At 43.0% G+C, this 13,846-nt stretch overlaps 1 protein-coding gene across 2 annotated transcripts in view; it reads left to right on the plus strand.

The window, feature by feature from the left end:
• The first annotated feature begins 301 nt into the window (after window positions 1–301).
• The window catches only part of ache (acetylcholinesterase (Yt blood group)), a 35,992-nt gene continuing 22,447 nt past the window's right edge, over window positions 302–13,846 (plus strand). Inside the window, exons 1-2 of one of the 2 annotated variants that reach the window (XM_078276158.1) lie at window positions 302–538; window positions 2,703–2,773. The gene's annotated coding sequence lies outside the window, so the exon portion shown is untranslated. The remainder of the gene's footprint in view (window positions 539–2,702; window positions 2,774–13,846) is intronic. The other variant, XM_078276157.1, reaches the window with a different exon arrangement.

Consider the following 13,846-nt stretch of genomic DNA (forward strand, 5'->3'; position numbering starts at 1 on the left):
TGGATTCACTGTTGGCTATAGAGCCATAGCCTGCAATGCCTTTTCCCATTGAGTGTTTGTAGTATTTGTAAATAATGCCTTATGACAATTAAACTGGGGACACAATGCACTTATTTTCTTCTTTTTCACAATCAGTGGATTACAGTAGAGGTAAGGGAAATTTGGCACCATAGGCATTTCCGTAGGCTACTGTCTGACAGGAGAATCAAACGTAGCCTGTGTTCTCGCGAGAGAAACTGTCCGTACTATGTTTACTAGCAGTATTTATTAGCAGCAGTCTCCCCCTACCGTCACTGCTTCGGTCCGGCGAGCGAATGTTCAGTAAACGCGCTGCTGTTGCTGCTGCTGCTGCTGCTGCTGCTGGGAGGAGGCATTACCGACATTTCGTGTTTGACAGCCGACCGGAGACACGTCTCCCTCAGGAAACATTTTCATACGCCCACAAACCACAGTCCGGCGTCGCTGTTTGCTGTCCCAGCAGAGCGAGAAAAGGAAGAAATAAGTCGTAGGCTCGGGTTCGCTCCGCAGGGCTAGCCAGGTAAGACAGAAACACTGGTGGCCGACCTTTTATTGAATTTCAACAGTACTTCGGTCTGTATTTGCTTCCATCCAGTCTGTACACCGCGAACCCATGCAAACCCCGTGTAGCTCGTGCAGTTTTAACAATATGTGCCTCGTGCACGACTGACGTGATGCCCTTTAATCTTTGCTCCATCAACGGTAGCCATGGTTACTAGCCATTTCTCCGGCACCACAGAACCATGCAGTACCAGCTCAGACTGTGTACGTGCGGTGCTCCATCATTGACAGAGCGCCACGCCAAAGTCCAATGAAAATACTGGCAATTTAAGGTTCCCTCGCCTATAACCGAATCTACAAAGCTCATGGAATATGGCTGGATATCAACCCTAAATCGATAGGAGTAGTGGGTCTTATCGGCTCACAGATAGCCTCTGAAAAAGAATTAGTTCGAGTGAAACTGTCTTGTAACTAAGCTTGTGGGAATAGCAGGCGAACGTCTTGTAAAATTGCATTTTGTGCCACATATACGGGCCGATATATGTTTAACGACAAAGAGACATTAAGTTGTTAAAATAATTAATTTCCCTGTGCGACATAGGCTACTGTAGGCTATATGGGATATGCAGGATATGGGTTGTAGCTGCAGGAGAGTGTGCGGGGAAATCGATGTGTGACGCCGACTCAATTGCGAGAGGCATGTGGCTGCTGTGTGTGTTGTTGGTGTCTTCTTTCGTTACACACGTTCACTTTGTCTGTCTCCATTTCATTACCTGGAGAGAAAAAAATAAGTCTGCATGTTGTTGGTGGTTAAATGCTTTAACCACAGCTGTTTATAATACTGAGGCCTTTAATCTCATACATTTATAACAATATTTTATATTTCTGAATGGTTCTGTCTCAAAATTAACATCATCACCCAGGATTTGGTTTTAATAAATGCACATTACTTAAATTAAATGCTATTTAAACCAATAGCAACAGTGTTGCTTGAGAACGTTCTTATTATATTACTGACAGAGGCATTGTGCATACGGCCAGCCTGTAGTAGGATACTGTAGCCTATATTGTGACAGTTATCTCAGTACAGAAGCCGTGTCCTCTCAATTTGCATATTAATCTCTCAGACGCCCAAACAGCTCTGTCTGCAGAGGCAGATCAGACCTGTGTTGCATATTGCATAACAGCCCGGGCTTTCAGGGATGCTGCATGTTGTTAGTGGACAGATGAGCTATACAGAGAGGCTAGTTGATGATATGTTAGTGTTTCCGTTTTGTGGGGTTAAAAGAAACGGTCCCTCCTCTCCTCCCTCTCTGCTCCCGCTGCTGCAGTCCACTGTAGCCTTGATTCATTGCTTCTGTAAGTCATAACAGTTAATGCAGGCTTGGCAGCTGGCAGTGCACATTCCTTATCTGCATTCTCACTGGGGCGACTGCCAAAGTGTAATCAATGCTGCAGGTTTTTACTCATTTATTAAAAGTTGTATTTGCATGCAGTTTCTGCACAAGGGATAATATCTCTAAGTGAATTCTGACTCTGCATTTTTGCCCTCTGGGGAGCAGTTCCATTCTGTGGTTCTGGTTTGACAAGCTGAGATGTAGGGCTAGATATTGTCTTAAATGTTGGATATAGTAATATCCTGATTTGACGTGAAGTGTTGCTTCCCTGGTTTTAAAGGGTGTATTACATTAAAGTGATGTCATTTTCTGAACTCGCCTTACTTCTAGCCAAGGGCATAACTTTGGGTTTAACATTGGGATGGGAGGGGGGGGGTTGTGGGTTGAGATCTCCCCTTTTGAGCAAAATTGAAATTTTGAGCATCAAACACAGCATTTTCTGCATTCTGGTGAATTTTTCAGCAACCATTTATGGTGCAAATGTTTTCATTTATGCAAAGGAAATTATATAAGGTTTTTTGGGGTGGGTTGCACTGGCCAGTTTTGATTATTGGGGGGTTGTAACCCTCTCCATCCCTCCCTGTAAATTAAGCCTATGCTTCTAGCATTGCATTTGCCTGTGCCCACTTAGTCATTTACTACGTTTACATGCACATTATATTCCGTTTTTTGCCCTTATTCCAAAAAAGACGATATTCCGACTAAGCCGTTTACATGGCTAATGAGAGTGAATATTCCCGTTTACATGCAGCCGTGCAAAATACGATTTTTTTCAAAGTTTTCCAGCTGCGGCGGACTTGTTGGACCGTGTGAACACAGCGTCTCTCTTTCATTCCTTCAACCATCTTCTTGAAAAGGTCGGTGTAGCGATGTGTGCGCATATCCAAAACCTGTTAAAATATAATGTTTAAAAGTAGCTGTGCTTCTCCTTCTTATCGGGTCCGCAGCCTCGCAAACTGTCGGCTGGTTGGTTTGTGTACATCAACCACAGCAACACACAGAGCTGACCATAAGCCTTAAACAGGCAAGAGGCCGTAAACTGCGGCAAAAACCCCCCATTGAGACGCTTATTCTGAATGCGCTGTACACATGTCCAAAGAATGCTTCTAAAACCTGAATAATACCAGAATATCCCACGTTTTAATCAGAAAATGCTATATTCAGAAAAAAGGCCTCATTCGGAATATCCAACCGGAATGTGCTGTTTACATGAGCTGTATCAAATTCAGAATATTGTGACATTCCAAATAATAGTGGACTATTGGTGTGCATGTATGGTAGTCAATGTATCCACATTATTGATGATTATTTATCAAAACTCTCATTGTGTTTAATATTTTGTGAAAGCACCAATAGTCAACCCTACAATATCGCCGCAATATGGACATTGAGGTCAAGAATATCGTGATATTTGATTTTTTTTCTATATCGCCCAGCTCTAATTGCATGATTAAAGTTAGGGCTGGTGTGATTCTATATTTGTATTATTGTCAATAAAACCCATAATAAGATTAAAACCAACAATGTGTTAGGGGCGACCTCTAGCTCACCGAGTAAGAGCGTGCGGCCCATGTGGGCTGAGGCCTTTGCAGCGGCCCGGGTTTGAATCCGACCTGTGGCCCTTTGCTGCGTGTCATCCCCCATCTCTCTCCCACCTCTCCTGTCTATCTTTCTGACTTCCCTGTCTGTGAGACCCAGCATTAGTTCCTACTGAAGATGTGCTTTGTCGAGGACTATTTTTAAGCAGCGGCTCTGAATCCCTGTCTGCGGCACTGAATCCTAAGTCCATTGGTTCCTATTGATGTAAATCTTTGAAAATGGATCATAAATCTATAGTTTCTTTTTAAAAAAAAAAACAAAGGCGAAAACAATTTCCTAAAACAGCGGGACACTGTAGTTTTAAGCGAACATCACTCAAACAGGAGGAAATAGTGCATTTGTTGTGGACTATTTTAAGCAGCGGATTAATCCATGTTTGGTTCCCGCGTGAGTATTTCTGGCAGCAGGAGAGTCAATGTGGTCCATGTGTCAATATGTCCAATATCTAATGTTGGATATTAGAGTGGACGTACAGCCGACGGATGTTGCATCATCATCATCATCACAGGTATGGTATGAACTGTGAACAGGTTTTTTTTCCTGGCTCAGGATGGGCCTTTTTTGGGGGATTACCCACGGCAGAAAGCATGATCGGTCCGCGTACAGTAAAGGCAACAAGGTCTGTGTTACCTTATTTCCAGAAATCTGAATTTAAAAAAAACAAAAATGTATATTATGCTTGACTGAATTAAACCCCAATTCACAAAACTGGTTAAAAGTATAATAATATTCATATTTAAATAAATGGCAGGAAAAACCCTGTTGAAGTAAAGAAAAAATGGCTTGTATGGCTGCTCTTTTCCACCACTAGAGCTGTAACAATTCCAAGTTTTGCTGTACAATTAATAGTCTCAGAAAGAATTGCAATTAACAATATAATTGTCTTTCAGTCAAATAAAAAAAAAGAAGTATTTATGTATGGCTTTTTCAAACAAATAAAGTGAATTGAATGAATCCCAGGATCCATCTTTTGGTTATATCACTGTCATGTGACCCAGATAATGTAATAAAACAAACACACAGCCTACAAAGTAAACAACGCCTCCTCATTTTTTACATTTTTGCTAACTGTTTCCCCCCTTATCATATTTGTTGCTATGAACGTGTATTGGGTCAAGTGCCTACAACTAACAATTGAAATAATAATAAAAATATACAGTCCGACCAATAATCACTTAGATAATTATATTTGGCTTTATCTACACAAAATCAACAATTACCAGTCACATGTCTTAAGACCTTAGCTAATGTAATCAATTAATTGTAGTTAAACAAAGAAACGGAAATTATGTAAAAAAAAAAAAAGAAAATTAAAAGAAATTAAAAATAATTGACAATTAGACAATTAATTATGTAATAATTGTTACAGGCCTATCCACCGTGGTGGCTCATCATCAAGCTCCTGCCAGTGCTCTCTGTTTTTGGGTCTGTTCAGGTCTACCGCGTTTTGCATCAGATCATGTCTCTTCTTTTTTGAAAATGTATTCATGCGCATTGGTAGGTTTCCTACAGGTCTCTTCTGGAATGGGTCTAAAATATTGGGCCTGTGGAGGCACAAACAGATGTACAACCCCATCCAGTAACCCTACTGCTGTAGTTTTCTTTAAAAAAATAACGTTAACATCCCCAACGCATTTTCTCATTTATTGTATATCATCATTTATCTGATCTGTACAGAAGAGGATTAGGGCCACATGTGTAAAATGTATTTTGCACAGCGTGAGAGGGCCCTACATGACCAATATCTCAAAGTGAAGTTGTCGTCTAATCAATATGTAGCTCACTGTTCAGTTTGTGGATGATTTCCATATAATCATGATTAGGGACCAACCGATATTGGTTTTTCAGGGCCGACACCAATACCGATAATTAGTAGTTAATATAACCGATATTTGGAACTGATATGCATTTACTGTTAAAATTTAAATTTCAAAAAATTAACATTTTGGAATGTTACAAACTCCAACTCACAAGTATATTTAAAAGCTTTAAGCAATTATTTAATAAAACTTAAAATTTAAAACGTAATAGACAGTCGAAAAAATAATAACTAAAAACCAAAATAGCTTCCTGAAGGTTTAACAGTTTGATTGCAAGTGTTGCAGACTGCTTACAGAGCTGGAGCCGAGCCACATAACACCGATACAGATAATCTGCAAATCACCAAATATTGGTCGCGGTAACCGGCCAGGGCCGATAATTGGTTGATCCCTGATCGTAATACACACTCTACATTATTGAGCAGACAGATGGAGCTATCATAACAACAGTCTTGCTGTAGACCTAAGCTGATACCGTGTGAAAACTTTGTGTTGGCACTTTAGGGGCCGTGTTTGATGTGCAGCGGGACTTGTAACCTGCAGAGCCTGTGGGTGGGTTAAGTGTCAGGACAAAAAGCAGTGAACAGTTTCATGTTGGAGTGGGCAGGGCGAAAAAAAACTCAGTTTATACTGCAGCTGTATGGGCTGATTCTCCATATTACCATTCTGCCATCACCTGGAGCCCAACGGCCTTTAAATCAAGGCTGCAAAATATATTGTTTTCCTATCGTCTTATCGCAATATACATATCACGAAAGACACTCTGAGATTTTTTTGGTGTAAGTTGAAAGAAAATGTCACTAGAAAACTGCACTTTTCTAGTGGTACCTTTTTTATATTCAAATCAATGTTCCATTTGTTCAGTAAAAGAATGCTGTAAATGATTTCCTTTCATTTGTTTTAAATTCAACAAGCCATTGGTTGTATTTAGCAGAATACTTAAAGCAGCAGAACTGAGTACTCTTTAATATCTGTTTTATTTATTGCATTTTGAAAATTAATTTAAAAAATATTGGCTATTTACTTAGAACATTTAGTTATTTATTTCTGTTATTTTACACTCCACACAAAATAAAACCACACCCTCTCCCCTCCCTACAACCTATTACATCAAATAATTATTAATTTCTTACACTGCACTGTATGTTTTGTTCTTATTCTATTGTAGCCCGTTTTTTATTTTCTATCTCTTTTTAAACTGCTCTTTTAATGTTTTAGGTAAATTGTTCTGAATTGCCTTGTTGCTGAAATGTGCTATAGAAATAAAATGGCCTGTGCCTTACAACCTCAGCCTGTCAGTCAGTCACCAGGGCATAGAGAACACTGGTGTGCCTGCCTGTATCAGAGGAAGGGTAAAGTTAACCGCACCGTAGTCTATATCCACAACATTTCCCTTCCGGGATTGCTCTATGCCCTAAGAACTCAGAAAGAGTTCCTTAGCCATCATAGAGTTTTGCATATCAAGCAAAACAATGATTACATTTTTTTGTTTTTATTTTTTATCGACCTGTTTCATCGCCTGAATATGAAAACTCTGCTTCTGGTGGAATTTCTGAGTCTCAAAGTCGGTACATTCGGTACAAAGTCGGCCAACATTTATCGTGAAACTAAATTGATACGCGGGCCGGATCAGAATTTGCGAGGGGCCGCATTTGGCCCGCGGGCTTTGAGTTTGACACCTTTTTAAAGACTACATTACGGTAGAGTGATGCCATTTTCTGAACTTACCAGACTGTTCTAGCTGTTCTATTATTTGCCGTCACCCACTTAGTCATTAAATCCTAGCAGACTTCTGGTAACGGCTCAGTCCCGACAAAACAACATGCAGAAACTATTTGGGTTTGGCCCTACTTTTTTAATGCAAAGATTTGTACACTAGCAGGATGTCCCTCCGCCAGCTGTCTGTGTGTTCTCAGAATCCCTTCGCTCAGGCGCGGAGCTGTGGCCTGGGCCCGCCCACATTGACAGCCGGCCCGCCCAATCAGAAATTCACAAAAAAAAGTGTGTTGGTGTTTTCATTGGTCAATGTAACCTCAATGTAGCATCTGGCACGAACAACGGTAACATTCGCTGGAAGTGTCATGGTATCTTGATTTTGCTTTAGTATGGCTAAACAAGTTGCAATCATTTTTGCTGAGGCTCAGCACACAGAAAGAGGACATAGTACTGGGAGTGAATGTCTGCAGCAGGGTGTGTGTGAAGGCTGTGTTTCTCCCCGCAGGTCAGAAGCAGAAGCTCCGGCAGCTTTCTGTCGGTTTAAACCAGTCCAGAAGAAGACGCACAAACGGAGGGAAATTTATGTTTCCTAAGAGGGCGAAGCCATGTCCCGCCCTACCCTGCCTCTGATTGGCTTACTCTGGTATTCTCACCCTAACCTTAACCAATCTCCTTCCTCATGCCTAAACCTAACCAATCCAACAAACGAAGGCAGTGGGTACCAGCCAATCAGAGGTGGCTAAAGGCGGGACATTCCTTCGCCATCCTAGAAACGCAAATTCGCCAATATCGGAGCACTTCACCGTCCTCTTCTGCTCAAACGTGTCCAATGTTCAACATAAAGAAACACATTTCTACAGGGACAAGAAAACAATACATGAGATAAAATAATGTTTTTCTTAAGGTCAAAACTATGACCTAGTATGTTGAAAATAGTAGATGGTTTGTTGTTAGTTTGGCTTATTTAGCCTAGTCAAAAATATGAGATAGTTAATCGTAATTGGAAGTTGAACGAGCAGTATCTTGAACAACGAAAATGATAATCCATCTATAATGAATTCCCTTTTTCTCCTTTAAGCCCTGTTAGAAATGTTTCATCAGGCAACTCATGACTGCTGCTCTAGCATAATTTCCTGGATTCGGGGAACTATGTGGATGATTTGGGCCAACTGCCTAGATTCAGGCCCACCTCGACTTAATCCAGGTCACGTTCTGCATCCGCCACTGCCTTCGCTACGGGAAACGACAACAACAAACTTCGAGCTAGCGAGCTACACGCTGAAAAAGTTTTGAAGAAAATTTGGATCGTGCAAAAAGGCAGGCCTGCTTGGTTCTTTCAGGGAATGATTGTAAAGATATACAAAGAATATGTTTACGGGAGTTTTGGGACTGATTGGTGGGATTGCTGTGGATGAAGTAGGCTGGATGCGGCGATACACTGGTAAGAGCTAATGACGTTTAACCATGTATCCAGCTCATTTAAATAGCTCACGTTACTGTACTGTGTCAACAGTTAAGTTTTCTTTTGCGGGGTGCAAATGTTCCACCAAAACAACTTCCTTCACCGAGACAATTTAGCAGAGCCACCGTCGCTGCGTCCCAAGCTTAGCGCCGTCCAAGACCATTGTGATTGGTTTAAAAGAAATGCAAACAACCCAGAGCGTTTTTTTTCCCTCCTATCCCAGAATGCACGTGTGGTGTAGCCAGACCTTACTCCACAGCGCTGTGGAGATACAGCAGGTCTGGCAATGCGAGACTACCAAGAATATAGCAGAACAGGGAAAGCAGTGCTCTGTTTATTCAAATATGTGTATATAATATTCAGGATCTCAGTGTTGTGATTATCATTTTGACCGTAGTTGTGCAGCCCTCCGCTGACTTTTCTGTCCAGTGTTTTATCCTGAGAGACACATTACTTGCACCCGCCCCCAGTGAAACCAAATCCTCCTGTGAACTCCATACACAAATTCCTCCAGTCTAATTTGAGAAGTGACACATTTCCTCCCACCCAGTCCCCTCCACTCCGTGTCTCCCTCTGCCCTCCTCTCTTTATTTCCTCACCCACTGGAACCCCTTCTTTTCTTGGGGATCACCTCCAGAAGTTGTCACAAGTTGTTGTCAAAGTACGGCTGCTGATACATTGGTGTGTCCGAGATCACGCCACTTTGTTTTCTACAGTTTATAGTGCACTACGTTTAATGTCTGCCATTTTATTTGAGTGTCCGAATGAGTGTGTAAATGTATCCACTTTTCATGCCCAGAAAATTGCACAATAGAAAGTGGTGTCCATGGCAGTGTCTATTATGTTGACTTTTTTGTATTTCAACCCAAACCTTTTTCTAAACCTAACCAATTATTTTTTTTTTTCAATTTACAATGTTAATTGTTTAAAACGGCAACCATCTGGGCACCTGGATAGCTCACCTGGTTGATCATGCGCCCCATATATTAAGGGTCAGTCCTTGACGCAGCGGCCGCGTGTTCAATTCCGCCCTGCAGCCCTTTGCTGCATGTCATTCCGCCTTTTGCTCCCCTTTTACATCTTCAGCGGCCTAAAATGCCCAAAAAATTATCTTAAAAAAAACAGCGACCGTTTCACAACGTGCTCTGTCCGCTTGAAAATACGTTTCCAACACAATTTAGAATACAGTTTAGTTGTCTGGGAAAGTCTTTTTTTAGGAGACGGGGTTGAAATATGTCAGACAGTGTGATATCCTGTGGTTTGTGCCATTTGCAGGAATTGTGATGCAGTGCCAGTAGACTATTGTCCATATTTGTATCAAGTTTATTCCAAGCTTGAGGACCTGTTCACTGTTCGATGTCAACATCTGTATCCTCCCACCTTTAAAACCTCTCTCTGTTTGGCATAAACTATCTTCTCACTCCAAACAAACCTCACTGCAGCTTTCATGGAAACGGATGGTAAAGGACTGAGCATCTGTCAAACTGAGGTATAGCATACTGTACTGTACATGCATAGTACGAGCAAGCCTTCAAGATTCGTAATAATCATAGCCGTTGGAATGATTAACATTTATAGTAACAATAAAGCTAGTGGAACTATGACTAGAAATAACAGTAGTAGCAGATCAAGGCATAGCAGGGTGTAGCAGGGCATTGTTGGGCGTAGCAGGGCGTTGCGGGGCATAGCAGGGCGTTGTCGGGCGTAGTAAGGTGTTGCGGGGCGTAGTAGGGCGTTGCGGGGCATAGCAGGACGTTGTCGGGCGTTGTGGGGCATAGCAGGACGTTGTCAGGCGTAGCAGGGTGTAGTAGGGCGTTGTGGGGCATAGCAGGACGTTGTCGGGCGTAGTAGGGTGTTGCAGGGTATAGTAGGGCATAATGGGCGTGGCGGGGTGTAGCAGGGCGTTGCGGGGCGTCAAGCAGGACCACGGCAACAGCTGCAACCATGATTTATGTGCCAACCCAATCCAAGGAAATCTGCGAGGCGAGAAAACTTAAGGACTCCCTGGAGATAAGTTAGTGACGAGCATTACTGGGACACGAATGCACGCAGATGGAAAGAAAGAGGAGAGAGGAGCTCCGTGTGTCAAAGGAAGCCCCCCGGCAGTCTAGAGCTATAGCAGCATAACTAAGGGCTGGTCCAAGGCCAACCTGAGCCAGCCCTACAGAGAGTTGGTGGATGAATCGGACGACTATGAAGAGAAGCAGAGGAGAGGAGGTTCCATCCTTCCCTCTCTTCTTTTTCCCCCAGCATCGTTATTCTCTCTACTCTGCTTCCCAGCAGCCTCACTCTCCCTCCTCTCTTTTCCCCCTTTCACTGTTGTTCCCGCCACGCAGCTGTCACTGCTATAAATAATTGCGATGCAAACACCCCCCTCCCTCTTTTCCTCCCCCTTTCCCTCTCTCTTACATGAGGTCCTCCCTTGATTTTCAACAACATGGACCTAGTGTCTGTGATGTGACCCGCTTTTAAAGAGAATTTCTGGAATTTGTGGTAGGACTTACGTTCATGTTGTCAATTGTAGGAATTGTTAGAATATAAAACAGTAGGGTGGAACATGGCTGGGTCTGCGCCCATGGCAGAGTGCTGGATGGCATGTAAACATCCACAGCAATTTTTCAAGGCAAGGCGAATTACACTAGAGCGGGCAGCGGAAATCAGGTTGGCTGAGTCAGTAACATCATTCCAATCTCTTCCTGAAGGGTAATTTTCAACCTGGACCATATTTTCCCATAGCCTACCAGACTCTGGTACATTTCATTTGTACAGAGAGTCTGGCCACTCTTAACTTCCTTGAAGGCGGGTACTCTGTTGAAGTTTAAAACTATTGGATCTGCCCAGAGCCACTCTGGATCTGCCAGAACCAATCGCTAACGTTTGGTCGTGACATCGGCTTAGCATCGCTAGCGTTCGCCTTAAGGCTGATTTATGCTTCTGCGTCGAATCAACGGCGTACCCCCGCAGACCCCTCTGCGTCGCTGCGAGCCCCCCTCAGAAGTCTCCGCCGTAGCTCGACGTGCACCTCCAAAAATGTGTAACTTCGCGTCGAGGCGACGTGGACTACAAAGACTGTGAGTGGTCAACTGGTCCTGTGTGTTGATAGTCGGTGTTTCAAGCAGCCTACTGTCAGGAGTAGCAACATGCTAGTTCACTGACATAAGCTTTGCAAATAAACTCAGACCTATTTTGGTTACAATGACGGGGTTATCCGTTTGTAAAGTGTCTATATGTCAGTAACGTTTTGAAATTAGCACTTCGCCAGCAAGCAGTACTTTGTGGGCAGTTGTGCTAAAGTTAGCTTGCTAACATAACATAAACTGGCTGGCAGACACCTCGCAAATAACCTCAGACTTGTTTTCTGGTTACAGTAACTAGGTCAATGGATTTTACTGTGTCTATTTCTCGATACTTTTTTACAAAATCTAAGCAAGAAAAGGCCAAACAAATAAGATTCATATTTTAGCACGACAGTCTATGGGGTTTGCAATTCGGAGTACCATTTCGGTGGTGAGCGACACAGACACAGGCGACACCCCCTAGCGTTCTGGCGGTGAAATGCACCGCGATGCAAAGCAACCCCGACGCAGAACTCCAAAAGGGTCACAACGCCGTAGGAGCGATGGCGTAGCTACGGCGTGGAGTTGACGCAGAAGCGTAAAACAGCCTTTAGCCAACTCCTTCACCACTAACGGAGCGAGCTGGAAAATCTAACTTTTCCCGAACCCCGTGGGGAGGAGGGCCGCAACATCATGGCCACCAACAAAACTCAGCACAGACTGTTCTTGCTCGCGATTGGACAGGTAAAGATTGGCCGGAGAAAACCCAAGAATATACAGCAAACCCAGGCAACGTACTGAGGGAAAATGAAAATGAAGCGGAAGTACGTAGGAGGGCGGAGCCAGGCTAATTTTCTCATGCGTTGGTGTCTAAATGACTAATGTGAACAAAAATCTTTGAAATTGGTCCAGTATTAAGCGAGAACGCTAACCAAACCTGTCTGCAATGTAATCATATAGGGAAAATACGCATTGTGAATTTCCGTCCACTAAAAGTGCTGTTTTTTTGTCACTGACAGGCTCAGATTATTATTCTAAGTGTCTGACAACATGGGAAGGACTATAGAGAGAGATCTTTTTGTTAAAGAGTAAAATCCTCCATTTAAATAATCAGTACTTTCAGCGTGTGTAGAGCCAGCATATTTGCACATGTAAATGGGTGAATTAAGGGTTTATTTCAATCAAACCATAGTGGTGATTGTTGGAACAGTGGAAAGATGAACCAAGACGGCTTTTTAGAGTTTTATTTTGTTTCTGTTAACTTTGAATGAAGTGTGTTTTATTGTGATAAAATTAACATTTATTTAAATGGAGTCTGGTGGGTTTGGCAATAGCGGTTTCGGGGGATGTTTCATGTTAAACAAAAAGGGTCTTGCTCTTTAAAATAAAAGGCTGACCTCTGTCCTTTCCATAATGTTGTCAGACAGTCTCTTACGCGCTGCATTAGCTTGGCTTAAAGCCAAAGTTCTTCCACGCTGGCCAGGAGGCATTCGTTTTGGCTACTAACGTTTCCTCTTCCATCTCCATAATTCCGTCGTCTCCCCGAGCCACACTTATCTTCTTACTTTTCTGTCTCTTTCTGTCCTTTTCTCGCTTCACACGCTCGCTTCTTTCGCTGTCTCTATCTCCCTCTTCAATCACGCTGTCGAAGTGTGAACGTTGGACAGGGCAACTGGCCAATGAAATATGCGGATCACAACACACAGCCACCGGTGCATCGCCACAAAACAAACGGAATATCGGGACATTTTCGACATTGATATCGCACAACGTGATATTGCAAAAAAAAATTGAGTGGATACATCGTGCACCCCTAACAGGAACATGGGAAAACTCCAAATCGCAAATGTTACAGTTGTACTCCCATGCAGGCCTGTAACCCTGCTGCTCCCCCCCCCCCCCCCCCACACACCCCACCCCCACACACACACACACACACACACACACACACACACACACCCCGTAGTGAAATGCATATGATGACAGCCCTTCATGTTGCCCACAGCTAAGTCCACCATCCAGACTGTGTGAGTCCACATTCTCAGACCTTTAAGATTGTCCAGTGCTACAGCAGACATGTCTCCTCTACCGCTATTTCTATCACAGTGTGGATTTGCAGCTGTAGGGGCCAAACTGTGTGTGAGAAAAATGTGGTATTGTTTTCAGGTATAGTAGTTGTTTACTGTCTCATGCACATAGTACTACAGTACTAGCAAGTCGCCAGCCCACATAGACTTCAGTGAAACCAGACGTCCTCTACACACCAGAAGCATGATC

The sequence above is a fragment of the Sander vitreus genome, chromosome 19 (assembly GCF_031162955.1).
Source record: "Sander vitreus isolate 19-12246 chromosome 19, sanVit1, whole genome shotgun sequence".
NCBI lineage: Eukaryota > Metazoa > Chordata > Actinopteri > Perciformes > Percidae > Sander > Sander vitreus.